Source organism: Vombatus ursinus, unplaced genomic scaffold (assembly GCF_900497805.2).
Source record: "Vombatus ursinus unplaced genomic scaffold, bare-nosed wombat genome assembly UNPS02014781.1, whole genome shotgun sequence".
Lineage (NCBI taxonomy): Eukaryota > Metazoa > Chordata > Mammalia > Diprotodontia > Vombatidae > Vombatus > Vombatus ursinus.
This window is the reverse complement of record NW_020954559.1, coordinates 33610615-33629057: the sequence shown is the minus strand read 5'-3', so window position 1 is coordinate 33629057 and position 18443 is coordinate 33610615.

The following is an 18443-nucleotide window of genomic DNA, read 5'->3' as shown; positions in this document are numbered from 1 at the left end:
AAGAAGAAGAAGAAGAAGAAGAAGAAGAAGAAGAAGAAGAAGAAGAAAAGAAAAGAAGAAGAAGAAGGAGAAGGAGAAGAAGAAGCAGAGGAAGAGAAGGAGGAGGAGGAGGAAGAGGGGGAGAAAAAAAGAAAAGGGAAAGAAGAAAAAAAAGGAAGAAGAGTATATATGGAGATTTAGTACCAGAAAGACCTAGATTAGGTCAGTTCAGGCTCAGAGAAAAGTTTATTTTGATTTTTCAGAATTGTTCTAGTTCATTAATTTTAGATATTGAAATCAAAGAATTTCATGTGTTGCTGGAAAAAGATTTAAAAACAGCTTTTTAGGCTTACATTGGGTTCAAACTATTTCAGCATTTTTTATGTTGTTTTGGATGTGTGCGTATGCATTGAAACTGATGTTTAGTTTGTTGCAGTTACTTTTTTAAATGAGCTTGGCTTCATTTAGAATTCAACGAATTTGTGTAGTTTGTTCAGGTTTAAGGTTGAGGTTCCATTTGGTTCAAGTGCCTGGTATTGATTTCACGTTCATGAATAGAGCACACTTTGTCTGGCCATATCAATACCAGAAAGAGCTGGATTGGCAGCTTGCCTCCAGAACTGCCCCCAGAACATTTGAACTCACCTCCACCTTGTACAAAGATTTGCATTTGTACTCCAAACTGGGAGACTGGCTTCCTTATTTAGAATTTTCAGTTACTCACTAAGTGTGTGAAGTGAGAATGGGGAGAGATGGGAAGGTATGAAAGGTAGTACATTGGTTTACGAGTCACTAGGTCTGAATTCTGATTCCAGTGAGATTTCTAGAAAACCTGTGCATTACATGTAAGCATTCACTTGCTTGTGCCCTTGTTTCCCCATTTAAAAAAATGAAGATGATCAATGACATTTGCTCAACTACTGCACCAGGCTATTGAGTTCTGTGGGAAATTTAGCTCTATTTTGAGCTTTGAGCTATAGGCTGTATAACCTCAAGGTCAGCTCATTTGTTAGGGACTTATGAAAGTCAATACCATTGTTTTCTATACACAAAAATAGCTTTGAAAATCACCTGCAAATCAAAATATTTTAACATAATAGAATACTATTAGGACATGGCTTATGATATATTGGGAGTCAAATCATGTTGCCTGAAAAAAAACTAACAACATAAATCAAATTGTTATTTTACTGGGATTTGCTGCTGTTTCATTCTTTAAAGATTTGTTTATTTTTTAAAGTTTTATCAATGCTTTTAATTTGTACATTGTTGCTATTTCTTGATATACCCCACCACTGAACCTTCTCAAGTTAACAAAGAAAGAGTTAACCAATAAACCGGAAGAAATTACACAAATGTGTTGAATTCTAAGGGCATAATGCTACATTCCTCACCCATAGTCTTCCACCTGTTTGATGACAAACCGAGGGTGTCATTGATGAGAATATTAGTGGGAAAAAAAGCAGGTTCTTACAAATGGTATTCAACCAATGGATTACATCCTTACTATTTTACAATTAAAAGAAAGACTAAAAAAAACATAAAATCCTATCTCATTTATTGTTTGCTGATTATGAAATAACATTTGGTTCAGTAGAACAGAATACTAGATTTAAGATTCTTCTCCCACAAGGTGACTTTCATTATGCATTACAATTGGCTTAGATTTCTTAAAAAAAAACCACATAATTCTATTCAACAATCTTTTCAACATAAACATTAGATAAAGCATTAAAGAGAATTGTGTTCTATAAAGATGTTTGCCATTATGATGAAGATAACCCAGTAAGTAGTCAAAGCTGAAGAAGGTTTCTCTGTGGACAGTAAAATTCTCCAGATGTTTCTATTCGCAGAAGACATTGTTCTGATTGCACCAAATCCTGAAACATGACTGTCATGGAAGAGATATAATCCTACTCAAGACAGTTTAGTCTGACAAATGATGAAGAGTGCCTATTGGATGAAAAATGATTATTGATGAGATCATGATGTGCAATATATGGAAAGATTATAGAGCTTTTATACAAGTGTAAATATCAGGAATAGATAGTGTGGAGAGTAATAAATTGAGCTTGGAGCTCAAAAAGTGGAACAGGGTGAGTTGGGTTATGTTCAAGAAATTACAAAGTTCCTTTAATGACTCCAAGCTTCCCAAGGAGAGGGAAGACCCATATTTTCAATACTAACATTCTACTGGTATTGTTTTATGGAAATGAGACATGAAATACAGAAGTCTCCTAAGTATTAAAAATTAATTTCACATTCAGGGAAATGAAGAGGTGCATGGAGGGTGTAAGTTGCAACATATAACCAATGAAGAACTTTGAAAAAGAATAGAAGTAGGCCCAGTTAGCACAGTGGATATAGCACCTGTGGATATAGCACAGTGGCGCAGTGGATATAGCACCTGCCCTGGAGTCAGGAAGACCTGAGCTCAAATCCAGCCTCAGACATTTGACACTTTTTGTATAACCTGGGCAAGTCACTTAACCCCAGCTGCCTTGCAAAAAAAAAATGGAAGTAAAAAATGTCCTAAACAAGTTATGATAGGAAGAGAAAATAGAATGGTCACATGGCAGGCCATGAGATTCCATTCAGAAAGCCAGAGTACTCTACTGGTACCTTCTTGATGTCAGGAGAAAGCAAGGAAGATGTTGAACTACCAGTAGGACATGAACAGGATTGAAAAGAATAGGTATGGATTGGCTGTAATCTGTATCATTGGAAGAAAATCCCAAATTGAAGAAATTACAATATGCAAATATTTGGTTTCAGTTGTATGCTTTTGATTCTATTAAAGAAGGGTCCTTCCATGCCTATGCTTTATAGGATTCTTTTTATAAATGAATGCTGTATTTTATCAAAAGTTGCTTTTCCAGTCCTTTGATGTAATTGTGGGTTTTGGTTGTTTATGCAAGTAATTATGACAGTTATTTTCTTAACATTGAACCATCTTTGCATTGCTGGTATAAATTCTACTTGATCAGAGTGAATATCTTTTTGGTTTCAGGCCTGGAGTTAGGAAGACCTGAGTTCATATCTGGGCTCAGACACATACTAGCTAGGTGACACTGGAAAAGTCACTTAACCCTGTTTGCCTCAGTTTCCTCATCTGTAAAAATGAGTTGGAGTGGGACATGGCAAACCACTCCACTATTTTTGCCAAGAAAACTCCAACTGGGCTCGCAAAGAGTCAGACATTTCTGAAAAGAATGAAAAACAACAAGACAGAGCTTTCTTTGCTAACATTTTACCTGTAAGTTTCATGCTGATATTCATCAGTTACAATGATCCATGACTCTTTGCTTTTTGTTTAATCCTGTTCTGGTTTGAGTTCTAGACCATATTTGTCTCATCACAGTTTGATAGAACACCTTTTTACTTAATTGTTTAAAAAAAAGCTTTAATAACATACATATCAATGGCTCTTTGAATCTATGCTAGAATTCATCCTTGAATAAACAAATCAACAATTATTCTGTATATTATTTGCCATCCATATGGACTGTGATTTTATTTTTCCCATTGAGAACTCATTGGCTTATTCAGTCTCTTTCTTTTGATAATTAGGTTTCTTGTTTTCTTTATCTAAGGGGAGGTACAGGAGAAAAGATACTCGTGCAGGATAATAGTAGCAAAATCTGTGGAGTCAAAATCATAATCCAGAGGAGAATGGAGGATGACCAGCCTGATTCCATAGACAAAAATGCAATGTCTTAGGAGCTGGCAGAATTTCCAGGGTTAGAAGTATGCTGAGTCATGGTAGGAAAATACTGAGAAAGTCAGAAGTATAGCCAGGAGGGGAATCTATGGTTGTCTCTCTGGACATTGTAGCTTTATTGTTAACTTATCTGAAATCATGACTGCAATTCTTGATTTTTGGAATCACCTAATGCTGAGTAAATTTTGTGCTAGTTTTTCCTTTTCCTTTTTTTATATTTTTTGTATGCAGAAAATTGTAGTTTTTTTTCTTATTTAGTCAATCATTCCCTTTCACTTGGGGAATGGGGCTGATGCTTATTCTAGGATTGTAATTGTTAATATTATCTTTTCCTCCATTTAATAATTGTGTATTGTTTTCCTGTTCCTCTTCAAAGTCAGATCTTAGTCACATGTTATTTAACAAATGAAATCCCCTTCTTTCATAAGCTCCCTTTTACTCACCCATGTTTCCTGGGCCTATCTCAAGTTACTTGGGAGTACTTAAATTATTATTCTCTACTCATTACTTTCCATCCTTGCTATGAGAATCAATTAATACACATTTATTAAGTGCCTACTATATACCAAGTACTATGCTAAATGCTAGGGGTACAAAATGAGGCAAAAGACAGTTCCTGACCTAATGAAGCTTATCATCTAATGAACAACTTGATTTGGATTTAGTATTAAAATTTAGAGCTATTTTCTTGTTTTCCATTCATAAGAAGTAATGAGAGAGGGAAACAAAGAAAATTCTTAATATTTTGATTAGAAAATATATATAAATCATTGACTGGAAATTTAAACACTTTTGGATTTTTAATTTAGTTTGGTATTATATAGATACAAACTGGTTCTGCATTGTAATTTATTTCTTTACTTTAGAAAACATTTGTTGTTTTGTTGTTCAGTTGTGTTCAACTCTTCATGACCCCATGGACCATAGCATACTAGGCACTTCTATTCTCCACTATCTCCTGAAGTCTGTCCAAGCTCATGTTCATTGCTTCCATGACACTGTTGAACCATCACATCCTCTGCCACCCCCCTTTCCTTTTGCCTCCAATCTTTCCCAACATCAAGTTCTTTTCCAATGAGACCTGGCTTCTCATTATGTGGCTATACTATTTTGTTTTTGTTTTTTTTTTTTTAGCAAATATACTTTATCTGTCAAGGTGCCAAGATATATAGGACAGCAAATAATTGATTTTAATGGTTAGTGGGTAACTTTAATTTACTGATAATTTACATTATCTGATATCTTTATTAATATGTAAATTATTTACTGATGTATCTCCTTTTCATTTGCTTTGGATCAGTCTATTCAAGTTGAAAATTTGGATAAAAGCTGGCTATGAAGAAAAACGGATAAAAGGGGGGAAAAGAAAGAAAATGTAGCACTTGGGTTCGTATCCACAACATCTGTGGCTGTTGATTCTAATCCCAAATAATTACAAAATGCTGATTATCTTAGTATATTTCTGATTTCAGGTGTTGTTCTTTGGGGAAAAAGATTTTTTTAATCTTATCTCTGTTTTCTGTATTTTTCAGTCTGTAATCTTGAAAAGTATTATTTAGGCCCTTCCTCAAATCTCCAGCCCATTAATATAGCAAACCCACCTTTCTTTGTTGTGTCCAAACCACTATGATTGAAGTGACCCTTTGACCGAACATAACAGTCCTTTAGAACTAGGCAAACTGACCTTTTGAAATAAACAGTAGTTCTGGTGCAATGCAGCTAGCAAGACTGAACAAAATGAACTCACAGTTAAGTGAATAGTGATTGGTTGGCCGGAGGTACACCTGTCACAGCAACGCTGCCAATGCAGAATCATGTTCATATATTTTTCTAAGTGGCTGTTATAGAAAATGTGGAGGCTCTATATGCATCTGTAAATAGCAATGACCTGATATTTAGAGAGGCATCTTCCCCCACAAACTCACCCCCCGAATAGAGCATCAAGAGACCAGGGTTTACATATTAAAAATGAGAAACCTAATCAAACAGTAGCTTATTCTTTAAAGTAAACAGAGCAAAGGCTATCTGTGGCAGATGCACCTGAACTGGTTCTATGCTCACAAAGAGGAGATTAGGAAGAAAATATTCTCTACCACCAAAATAATTACATCATCTTACTCTTTTAGGAAATGGTGTTGTTTTGAGCATGTGTGTGTTTGTTTCCCTACTATTTTTTTTTAGTAAAAGAAAAGATGTAAGTTGTGTTTATATAATTTCAATATCCACAGGAAAATGGAAAAATCCTATCAACTGAGTATTGATCTGTAATGTGTTCATCTCTCCCTTCTATCTAAATTCCAACCATCCTTTAAGAATCTTTATGAAATCTTCATTGACTTGACTACAGGCATACTTACGGTACTTTAGAACTGAAAGGGATTTTAGAGACCATCTAGCTCAACCTTCTCTTTTTGACCTTTCTTACTTCTGAATTCTTACAACATTCTTACATTCAACAACAACATTAAGCACCTGCTATGCACCAGATATTATGGTAGGTTCTGGGGATTCAAAGATAAAACCTGAATGTAATCTGTTCTCCTACTACATTTTATTAGGCAAAAATAACATGTACACAGAGAATTATGTTTAAAATATGCAAAAGTAAATAAAGAGTAATTTTGGGTTGGGGGAACCAAGGCACCCCATCACTAGGAAGGATTTACAAGCAATCAATTACTAAACATTTATTAAGCACTTACTAAGTGCCAGGCACTGTGCTAAGTGATGGTGATACAAAAAGAGGTAAAAGATAGTGCTTGCCCACAAGGACTTTACAATCTAATCAGGGAGACAATATGCAAGCAAATATATACAAAGCAAGCTACATACAGGATGAATAAGAAAAATAATTAACAGAGGGAAAGCACTGAAATTAATAGGGGTTGGGAAAAGCTTCCTATGGAAGGTGGGATTTAAGTTGTAACTTAAAGGAAGTCAGGGAAGTAAGTAGTCTGAGAGGAGGAGGGAAATGTTCCAGGCATGAGGGACAGCTAGGGAGAATGACCAGAATGAAGGGAGGGAGACTGGAAAAGGCAGGAGGCCAGTGCCACTGGATTGAAAGTACATGTTGGAAAGTAAGGTTTAAGAAGACTGGGAAGGCAGGAGGGGCTAAGTTATGAATGGCTTTGAATGCCATACAGAACATTTTGTATTTGCTCCTGGAGACAGTAGGAAGCCCCTGGAGTTTAATTAGTGGGGAGGTGACATAATCAGACTTGCACTTTAGGAAAATCATTTTAGTGCCCAATGGAGAGTGAGGAAGACCAACAGGGTGTGGTAATACTCATGGAATGAAGTGATGAGGGACTGCATGAAAGTTGTATCAATGTCAGAGGAGAGAAGGGGGGATATTGGAAAGTGTTGCAAAGGTGAAATAGATAAGCCTTAGGGACAGATTGGATATGGAGGCTGAGAAATAGTGAGGAATCCAGGATGATTTCCAGGTTGCAAGCCTGAGGGACTTGGAGCATGGTGTTGACCTCTACAGTAATAGGGAAGGAGAAGAGGAGGAGGTTTTTTTTTGGGGGGGGGAATGAATTCTTTTTTGGACATGTTTACTTTAAGATATCCACTAGACATCAATTCGAGAGGGAAGTTGGAGGAATGAGATTGAAGGTCACCAGAGAGACTGGAGTAGGATAGATAGATTTGAGAATCGTCAGCATAGGGGTGGTGATTAAATTCAAGGGAGCTGTTGAGATCACCAAGTGAAGTAGTACAGAGGGTGAAAAGAATAGGGCCCATGACAGAACCCTGAGGGACATCTAGGGTTAGAGGGCATGATCTGAAGGAAGGTGCAGCAAAGGGGCATAGAAGGGGTGGTTAGATAGGTAGGAGGAAAACCAGGAGAGAATGGTGTCTGGAAAACCTAGAGAGAAGAGAGTATGAAGGAAGAGAGAGGGACCAAAAATGTCAAAGACTACAGAGAAGGCATGGAGAATAAGTATCGAGAAAAGTCCATTGGATTTGGCAATTTCCATCCTGTGCCGTATAATTTAGCCCTTAATCATGGACTTTCTTCTGTGTAGGTCTTCAGCAATTTGAGGATAGGGACAATATCTCATTTCTTCTATTCCTCTGCACCCATCCCTCCAATATGTAACACAATACTGAATACATAGTAGATACTCAGTAGATACTTGCCACTTGATTTAGAACTATATCTGAATGCATTAATTTTAAAAGTTGTTATTCCATTTTCTGGAATTTTACTCATACTAGGACAAGGAATTTTACCATACTCTCAATCTTCAGTACTCAATAGACAGAGATTTATGGTGCTTCTTTTGAATGTGGATGGTATTTGGTGCTTGACCTGACCTCAAAAAACTGTGATTTGTGGTTTAGTTTAGTTTTTTGTTTATGTGTCCAAGATTTAGCCATCTTTTATCAAGTTGTGAGCTCAAATAAAACAGTTAAACAAAGTGACAAAGTTTTACAATGACAGCATAATTCTTCATGATGAAATGACTGAAACATTTGAAATTATGTGGATTGAGATTGATATATGAATAATCGGAAAGCCTTCAATTTATTAAAGATATTTATATAATGCTAGTCTATAACCTGTAGTCTACCCTTTACCTGAAAACATATCATTGCACTGAATATGAAATTTCTGTGTAGTAATATTGTTTATTTGCATTTATTCTCAATGCTTTGTAAATAGTAGGCACTTAGCAAATGTTGAAATGAATTGGTTTATTCATTCACACAAGCACTCCACAACCTTGTATTAAGTACCTAATATAAACAAATCACTATGCTGGAGATTAGAGGGAAATACTTTTTGTATCTTTCTCCTTAAAACCTAATCCCTGTCCTCATGGAACTTAGAATCTCAGATATTGCTACTGATTTTCATCTTCAGGAAATTGATGAAATAGAGCTTTTGAATGCTTCTTTTGAATGCTATTTTTTTAAAATCTGTTTTCCATTGAACAGCAACAGATGTACATAATTTTATCCACAGCTATGTGGAGATCTAGCTATGTGGAATTCTGATTATAATGCCAAGGTCTGATCTCAGTGTAGAAACAGCCACTTGGCCTTGGTAATTTACACTGTAACAGTGTTATTATCTATCTAAATGTTTTCTATACAGGTATGACACCATATTAATAAGCAATAGATTTATCATCTATATTTAATAAATCTATATTTAATCCATATTAAAGAAATTCAGCCCTTTGGGATTGCTGTCCAATTTGTTAATGGAATACATTTTTCATCATTGTAAATATACTAGCTTAGCAAAGAGAGTGCTTCAAATGTTTAGATTGTCAATGTAAAAATAATTGGTCCTGTGCATCCCAATTTCCCTTGAAAGAAAAAAAAATATGATGTTTGCTCAGCTTTTACAGTGTCTTTTCCTTTCTTCTAGGCCTAAAAACTGTACTTAAAGCATTTTTTCCCTCTGTGGCTAGAACTTCGTCCTTTTGCCCTTTCCCATAAGTCACCATCAACTCTGAATCAGGTTCCGAGAACAATTGGGGCTGTTTTACGGAATCAATAGAGGAGTTTTACTGCTTGTTATTTTGTCCAGAGCTCCATACTTTCTTGTTTCCCACCACACTGCTGCTCTAAGATCATTATTATTAGCTGACTAGGGACAGTTATAAGTGATCTGCTTACTGGCATTTGCCTTTCCTCCAAAGGAATTTCAAAATACTCTTACTTTTTAAAAAAAAGAAACATATCTTGTAATAGGAAGCTTCTTTCACTTTTGAAGAGGAAAAAATTGTTTCAAAGGAGTCATTTCCATGCTCTATCTACCCTTGTGAAGGGTAATATTTTTATTCCCTCCTTTAGAGCTGTTGTAACGATTGACATTCATGTGTTGTTCTAAAGTTTGCAAATTTCTCTCTCTCTTTGTCTCTCTTTCTCTGTATGCACATATATATGTATATGCATATACATATAAATAACACATATTATATATATAATATATGTATGTATATGTATGTGTGTAGACACAGACATACAACCTCATTTGATCCTCCAATAGCCCTGTGAGGTAGGTGCCGTAAGTATGACAATATAGTATAGGCGAGGGTACTGACCTTGGAGTCAGAAAGGGTCTGGATTCAAATCTCCCCTTGTACACAAGATATATGACCCTTAGCAAGTCATTTAAACTCTCTTTACAGGGTTGTTATGAGCATCTCATGAGATCATGTATACAAAATGCTTTGTAAACCTTAAAACTCAGCATAAATGTTAGCTATTATTTGTCCTATTTGACATACAAATAAACTGAGGCTCAGAGATCTACCTAAGGTAACATACATGGTTTTCAGAGGCAGAATTTGACTGAAAAGTCTTCCTAACTCGAGGTCCAGCACACTACCCTGCCTCTTACATTTATTCACTATATTCTTAATACATTTTTACTGATGGATCAACTGAAGTTACATTTTAGTCAATCAGTCAAAAAAAAGTTATATTAAATATTTTTATGTACCAAAGAGACAGGTTAGTTCAGTGAACAGAATGCTGGACTTGATGTCAGGAAGATCTGTATTCAAATGTTACCTCACACTAATTATCTATGTGATAGTATACAGCAAATCATTCACTCAATATCTCTGAATCTAAAACAACTCTAAGACTTACCTACCTAAATTACAAAATGGTTGTGATCTATAGCTGTGCTGCCTAACAAAAATCAGAAAACTAATCTGTTCCCTGATTATTCCTGCTTCTTGTTACTGAGAGAAAAAACTTTGGTCTCCAAGATATCATCAATTATTTCTTAAATGTAAATACATATACACATATACGTATATATATGTTTGTATATATATATATATTTCAAGGGAAGGTATTACTCTGCCTTATCTAGTACAGAAACTACAATTGCCTGTGCCTGCCCGTGCCCCATGATCAATATGGTTGCAAATTAATGTAATTCCTCAGTAAAATTATTACTGTATTTCTGTTCCTTCAGTGACTTGAAGGGCCTGGTTTTAGGTGATTCCAGGCTTGGTGGAGATGAATGACCTCGGGCTGCCTGCAGGGTCATTCTCTGCTATATTTGGATTCTAAATGCCACAGCTGCTTTTAGTAGTACTGAAGTGTAGAGCTTCAGTGTTCTAAGGTCATACATGAGGGACATACCTATGTTGATACTGGGCATAGTTGGGATTAATCTGAGTGACCCCAGGACTTGGCTGTGCCTAGTAAAAAGAATTCTTTCACATTTTCTTCCCTGCCCTGAAATAATGCAAAAACAGAAAGAATAAAGTAAAAGATATGTATGTGTTGCCCCCATGTGCCCCCATGTGTGTGTTGGCTATATATATATGTCCACATTGGTTCATCTAAAAGTGGCTTGTCAGTAATGCCCATCGTTCTCCAAATTAGATTTTGACTCTTGCCTGGAGGGGAAGAGGAAAAGGGGCCATGAGCCTGGCTACTCTGCTCTCCTCACAGAGAAGAGTACTGAGCTAAAATTATATCTATTTGCCTTCCTAAATGTTTCTAGGCTAGGAAAAATGATTTCATTCTTATTTTTAATTTAAAAAAATATTTTTAATTTATGGAATAAAGTAAGCATTTCCATAACATAGTGCAATGAAAAGATAATTGCACATGAAACTGCAAATTTAGTATGCACAACTTGCTATTCCTTTCAAATATACAACAAAATTATCATATGAATTTCTTTTTTTCTTTTTCTTCTTCTCTCTCCCCTGCCCTAAAGATGGTCACCATTAGACACAAATAAGTACGCACACACACACACATGCACACATATATGTACATATATATGTAAAATGGTTCTATACATACTTCTATTTATCAGTTCTTTCTCTGGATGCAGATAGTGTCTTTCTTCATATGTTCTTTGTAGTTAATTTGGGTATTTATAATAGTCAAAATAGCTTATTTGCTCAAAATCATTCTTAAAACAATATTGCTGTTACTGCATACAATGTTCTGTTGGTTCTGCTCATTTCACTCTTCATTATTTCATACAAATCTTTCCATGTTTTTCTAAGATCACTGAGCTCATCATTTCTTATAGCACAGTAGTATTCCATCACAATCATATACTACAACTTGTTCAGCCATTCCCCAATCGATGGGCATCCCTGCAATTTCCAGTTCTTTGCCACCACTAAGAAAGCTTTTCCTAGTCACTGTCCTTAGTGGAGGAATACCTCAAGCTTATATCTTTCCTTCCAAATCCTACTCATACAAAAGACCATCACAAATAATGAATAAAAACATTTATTCAAATAGATAACAAAAAGAAATCAGAGAAATTATACAGATCAGAATACACCATGTTTGAGGACACAAATGCACAAGGTATTAAAGAGTGGAGGACTGTATGATGTTAAACTGGTTAACTATAGATTAATATGGGGAAGGGGAAAAAGTGGAATCAGAGCAAGGATGACAGTGTAGGAGAAAGGGGAGCGATGAAGACACAGGAGATCACGATGAAGATGAAGAATAGCTTTAGAAAATGTGAGGCAATACAACACCAGAGATAAGATATCTCTGTTCCACAGAGAGATGGGAGGGAGAGAGGGGGTGGGGAAGAGAAAGAGAGAGAGAGAGAAAGCCCAATCTCACCCTCCTCCAAAAAAATTCTCCCAAATTTCTAGGGATATGTTAAGGTGCCAGTTGTCCTACATATCTGCCATTTCCCAAATTCTGTTCTTTCTTTGAGTTTCTCTCAAGAAAACCTAGAATCATTTGTGTCTTCCCTTGATGCAGGAAACAAGGAAATAGGTTTCTCTTACCCCAAATTCCACCCTCACTCAGGCATGCAGTGTTCAGCCATCAGCCTCTTCACCAACAAATGAATCAGGTCATGAAAATGGTACAGGCTTGAGCCTTGGGTTATAGGAAAAAATAATTGAAGAGAAAGATGATGCAGAGGGAAATAAAGGAAATGTGATGTACCACCTACTATCTCATACTCACATCTCTCTTCTAATGGCTCCTAACTTAAATTTAACTATAAGACTAAGACCCACATGCCTGGTGCTTGATAAGAATAAAGGGATATAAGAAGAGCTAATGGAAGTAGTTTAGTATATCAGTATCATATCATATCCTTAATTATGAGTTTCCTAGTTTTCTGCCGAAGTCTTTTGTGTATGGCTGTTTTGCCTTGCAACTAAGTGCTCCAGTGTATAGAATTTATGTATTTGAACCCTAATTTCTCTATGACTAAGTACCAACTGCTGGACCTCTCCAATGTTGTCTAACTACCTGGGATCACCTGCTTCATCCCAACTTGGATAGGATCCTCAATATTTCTTTAGTCTGGTCCTTGACTTTTGGTACTCGTATCCTGCTTATCTTTTCCTCAAAAATGTTTTAATCAACATTTATTCCATGTCTACATGTGCTCAATAGTTGTCCCCTCTCATTCTATGCCAGGAACTAATCTTCCAATTTCAGATTTAGTTTGAGATTTGCCTTCTTGAGCATTTATCGCTGCACTGAGGACCCCTGACCTACCTCTAATGGTCAGACTCCAGCACTTATCTGGTCATGGTCTTCCCATTCTGATCTCTCCTATCAACTACAAGTCTTAATTTAAACCTCACCAAGGTTCATTATCACTCATTTTATTGCAATATTTCAAAACTAAATTAAATGGTGATCATCTAGTTGGCTTAGCAAAATTAAAATTCATTCAGTATAATTGGATTAAGAAGAATTTATCTTTAAAAAGATAATGGCATTTTTGGTGAATTATTCATTTGGGCTTAAAGATGTAGTGTAGTGGAAAGGCATTGAATTTGACATTAAGAGACTTGGGTTTGAGTCTTGCTTTGTTAATTAGTTGCTACGTGACCATGGAAGTCATTCTCCCTCTCCTCAGTTTCCTTATCTGAAAAGTGAGGGGGTTAGACATGATAATACATTAAATTCCCTCAAGATTTAACCTTTTATCAATCTTTGATTCTTTGAATAAATAGGATTTTCATAGTGAATCTTAAATAAAAGTTAGGACAAAAATATTTTAATTGAATGGCTTAGTGAATAGGCTGCTCCGTATTTTACACACGACAAAATCACATAATTTTACAGCATGAAGGGTTGCCAAGTAGCTACCGAGGGTTGCACATACTCTGAATAGCTATACTAATTCCCACAAGCACTAGTTGGGTCTAAGGAGGGCTAACTGTACCTCTGTTAAAGATTCCTTGGGTAACTTGAGGAATTTGGGGAGGGGTTCTAATATTGGTATTTATGAACCTCCACTCTTATGTTCATCATTAATTATTTAGTTGATGCCAATTAGCCCACCAGAGTAAATTAGTTTTTTAGGTAGAGTTATTTGCTAAGCAGGTATCATAAGAAGAGTTGGTACAAAATCAATGTTTCTGAAAGTCTGGGACAGACTCTTCCATAAATATATGCAGAGTCCAGGAGAGTTTGACTCAAGCTTAGAGAGCACATTTGCCCAAAGGACCCACACAGATTCCTCTTTTCCCCCTCACTAAGCTCCCATTCTAAATTAGACCCTTATCACCTCTCATCTGGAATATAGCAATAGCCTTGTAACTCCTCTCCCCTCCTCAGGGCTCTCCTGTCCTCCACTATGAATTGTCAAAGGAATTTTCCTAAAATGTAGGTCTGACCATGTCACCCTTTTGTTCAATTGGTTCCAGGTCTCCCTACTACCTCCAGGATTAGATATAAACTTCTTTATCACTCAAAGTTTTTCTTAGCCTGGTCCCTTCCTTCTTTTACAGTCTTCTTGCATTTTACTCTCTTCCATCAACTCCATGTTCTGACAAAACTGGCATACTCATAATTTCTCCACTATGCCATTCTATTTCCTATCTCTGCACCTTTGCATTGGCTCTCTCACACATTTGGATGTTCTGCCTCCTCACTTTTATGTATTGAATTCCTTGACTTCCTTCAAAATTTGTCTTACATCTCACTTTCTTCAGGAAGTCTTGCTTAGTTCACCTGTTGTTAATGTCTTTTCCCTCTCAAGTTGTCTGCCATCTGCTCTGTATGCATCTTTTATGAATCTATTTGTTTACATGTTGTCTCCTCCAATAGAAAATAAGCTACCTAAGGGCGTACCGACTGACTCAACTTGGCTTCTAGTGTAGTAATTCTTTTGCAGTTGCATATAGACATTTGGGACGATTGTTGTTACTATTGGCTCCTTTCTTGGATTTCATCTTCTGTGAAATTCTGTATCTCATAACTGTTATTTTTCTTCATTGTAGCTACTCTATAGCGTCTAACTTCATAATTAAATATGAGTGATTTTTCTGTCCCACTCCTCATCACTGTCCTTTGAAGACCATTTGATCAGATTTGTAAGACACCAAAGATAATATTCTTAGCCTTAGTGTTCTAAGTTCCTGGGCCTAATTTTTAAAAAGTGACCTGACACTTCCACCAATTCCCCAGAGTTTAGCAGATAATGCTCTCTAAATAAACCATTATGTGTTAATTATTATTCTTGCAGCACTGAAAGTCAAAAAGCAAAACCCAATGTACAACTCATGTATATCTCTGTGAGTTTATTAAAGGACAAGAGTTATTGCAAAAATGAATCACAACCAGCCTGATCTCAAATACAGAGTGCTCAGATTGTGAGTACTGCTCTCCTCAGACACTTTTGGTGAAGGGCACAATCCTCTGGGTCAATATCTCTTCTTTTGGCTTTTGGTCAGGCTTTTCCATGCCAATACAAATATGTTAATTCATATAATGGTGACAGGATGACTTTGGCTTAATCTCGTTAATAATATAGGAAAAATGTTTTGCTTCTAATGTCTATCCTTATCAGTAAAGCCCCTAGTTCTTTGCATCTTCTAGAAGGGCATGCTTAAGCTTGTGTACAAGCTTTTCAAGTTGTTCATTAGCTAAAGCTACATGCTTAGCTAATGAATGGCTCTTTTCACTCATGAGTGGTCTCTAACCCTTAGCAGACTCATATTTAGACACCTATTATCTTCTAGAAAACTTATGATGTATTCATTCCTTTAACTAACCTAAGAATAATATATAGACAATGACATCAGGAGGTCATAGTTCTCTCAAAATGGACAGTTCACTTGGCTTGGATACTAATAAATATTCTTTTGATATTTGACTTTGATAAGAGCTACTATTATCTCTTGGAATAAGGGGAGGAGACACCTTTTGAAAAAGTTGAGATAAAAGTTTGTTCTTTTGACAAGTGAGTTTATCATTCTATAAGCCATTACACTTCAAAGAAAGCTATCCACTCAAAATAGATACAAAAATGATTATTTAAAAAATAGTTAAAACAAAAGTTCTCCTACTTAGGAAAGGAGTTTCTCAAAATGAGAATTATAGTTTCAGTTACAGTAGATAAAAGTCATAATAACAGTTAAGAAAGCAATAATAATGCAAGCATGATACATCACTTAGTTTCACTTTGACAGGAAGAAATTCAAATATTAGTAGTGGCACTCTGAACAGTGAGATGTATCACAGCAGTAAACATAAGGCCCTGACTGATGGAAAAAGGCCGCCTAGGACATTTGGTGCACTCCATCTCTGGTCAAAAACCTGCCATTTTTTTATTTTAAAGTGAAGTCCAGAAATACACATCTCATTTTCAGAAGTAATCTTCTTAGCCAGCTCTTCACTTCTCAAACTAGCTTTTCTCCATCCCTTGTTTTCAGTGAGTGGCACAGTGGATAGGGCAGTAGATCTGAATTCAGGAAGACCTTTCTTGAAAGGAGAGTAGTATGCATTGTGAACAGAGATCACAGTCACTTGGCTATTGCAAAAATGGAAATGTAGCACACTGAATTCTTTCATTCACAGTTCATTCACGTTCAGTCACAGCAAGATGATCATTGTCTCCATACCGATTTGGGTCCTAAGCCTGGTTTTTAAACCATTTGTGGATGTTTACAACTCACCTTCTAAACCACTTATTCATGACCTTTGCAAAACATTTTATTACCATTCAACATTTTAATAGCCACACCCAACTTTCTACTTTCTCTCTACAACTTGACCACCACACCCAACTTCCTTTCTCTCTATCAACCTCTTATTCGTACTACCAATTTGTTTTACTTGTCAATTTACTTTACCAATTATTTTACTTAACCAATTTGTATCAATTATGGCTTTATTTTTTACTTCTGTTTTTCTTTCCTTTCCTTTCCTTACATTCTTTTTCTCTATGAGTCCTCTTCAGGTCATTTCTCCTCAAACCTTTTCTTCCTTCCGATTGAATGATTAAATACCTTCAGCTCTAGTTCTTCAGATTTTCAGCAAATCCTTCCAAATTTCTCCTCCTGAATTTAATCTCTGACCTCTTTCACAAGTCCTGAGTCCCATTGATCCCTGTCATATTTTCCTCTTCCTTTTTATTGCTCTTCAGTCCTCTCCCTTTTGTTCCTTCCCAACCATCTCTCTCAGAAGACAGAATATTGCTTGAGAATCAAGTACAACTACTTAACTTGTTACAAACTCAGAGTTTTGACTTTATAAAAAGATACAAGGAGAAACTTTCCACATGGGAGATTTAACACTATCCCTGCCCCCCCCAACCTAAACCTCCTACCCTACTGCTTATCTCTGCTCCCCACCCCCAAACAGCAAAGGATGGTTTTGTTGTTTTTCCACCTTCCAAACTTCAGGGAGAGCAGAGTCTTGTTAAGGTCAGAGGGAAGAAATCAGACAGGTTTTAAAATTTTTCATGAAGATAATAACTATAAATTTTAGAACACAAATGAAGATGAAATTGTATCAGAAAATTTCTCCTCTCAAACAAATCACTTTTTTGATTGTTCTCCATGAGCTGGTTTCTCAAAATTACTCTATTTTTCCCCCTTCAATACTTCAGACACCTGTAATTTTGGATGTTCCATCACAGAAACAGATTTCAACTCCTCTAAGGCTTAGTAGAAAGTCTTTGAGAGTGGATATGGCTGAAAAACTCATCCTTTCAACCATGTTGGTGATTACCTTCTCTAAATTTAGCCAGGCCAGGCCAGGCCTCTTCCAGCGGACAAAGTCTGTCTTCAGATCCACTACAGATTTGGTAAGATGTAATATGACTCATATTTTGCTGGCACAGCCTTTGACCACTGAGACTCACCTGCACACCATCATGAAGTATTAACCTAGGACTTTAGTGGAACATAAAAGATTATTTTTTTCATAAGGTGTTGTGTATACCAATTAAATCATAATTTTAGTGTGCCGGATAGGTAGTATGGCATATTGCAGAGGGGTCAAACAGGCAGCCCATGGAGCCATAAGCGGCCTACCACACTCACAAGTGCAACCCAAAAACAGATTTAAATATAATTAGGAAATATTTAACAAAATAAATAAAAATACAATAAAACAGAGATCATTTTACTATGTGTTTTTCTAGGTCAATACGCTGCCCACAGGGATCACTATGTACAGTTTAATGATTTCAATTCTATTAGAGTTTTATACCATTGGTGTAGTGGATAGAAAGCTGGCTTTGGAATAAGAAGACTGGGTTCAAGTTCTGCCTTTGATATATATGTCTGGGTTACCCTGGGAAAGTCATTTAAATTCTCAGTACTGTAGACAAATCTTTAAAATTATAAGCTGCAAAGGAAATGCCAACCTACTTTGACAGATGGAGTTTCCTCATTCTGGATTCTTCTATACTAATGATATTACAGGTTCAGTTCCGATCTTCTCTATCTCTTGTCTATCTATCTGTCTATCTATCTATCTATCTATCTATCTATCTATCTATCTATCTATCTAT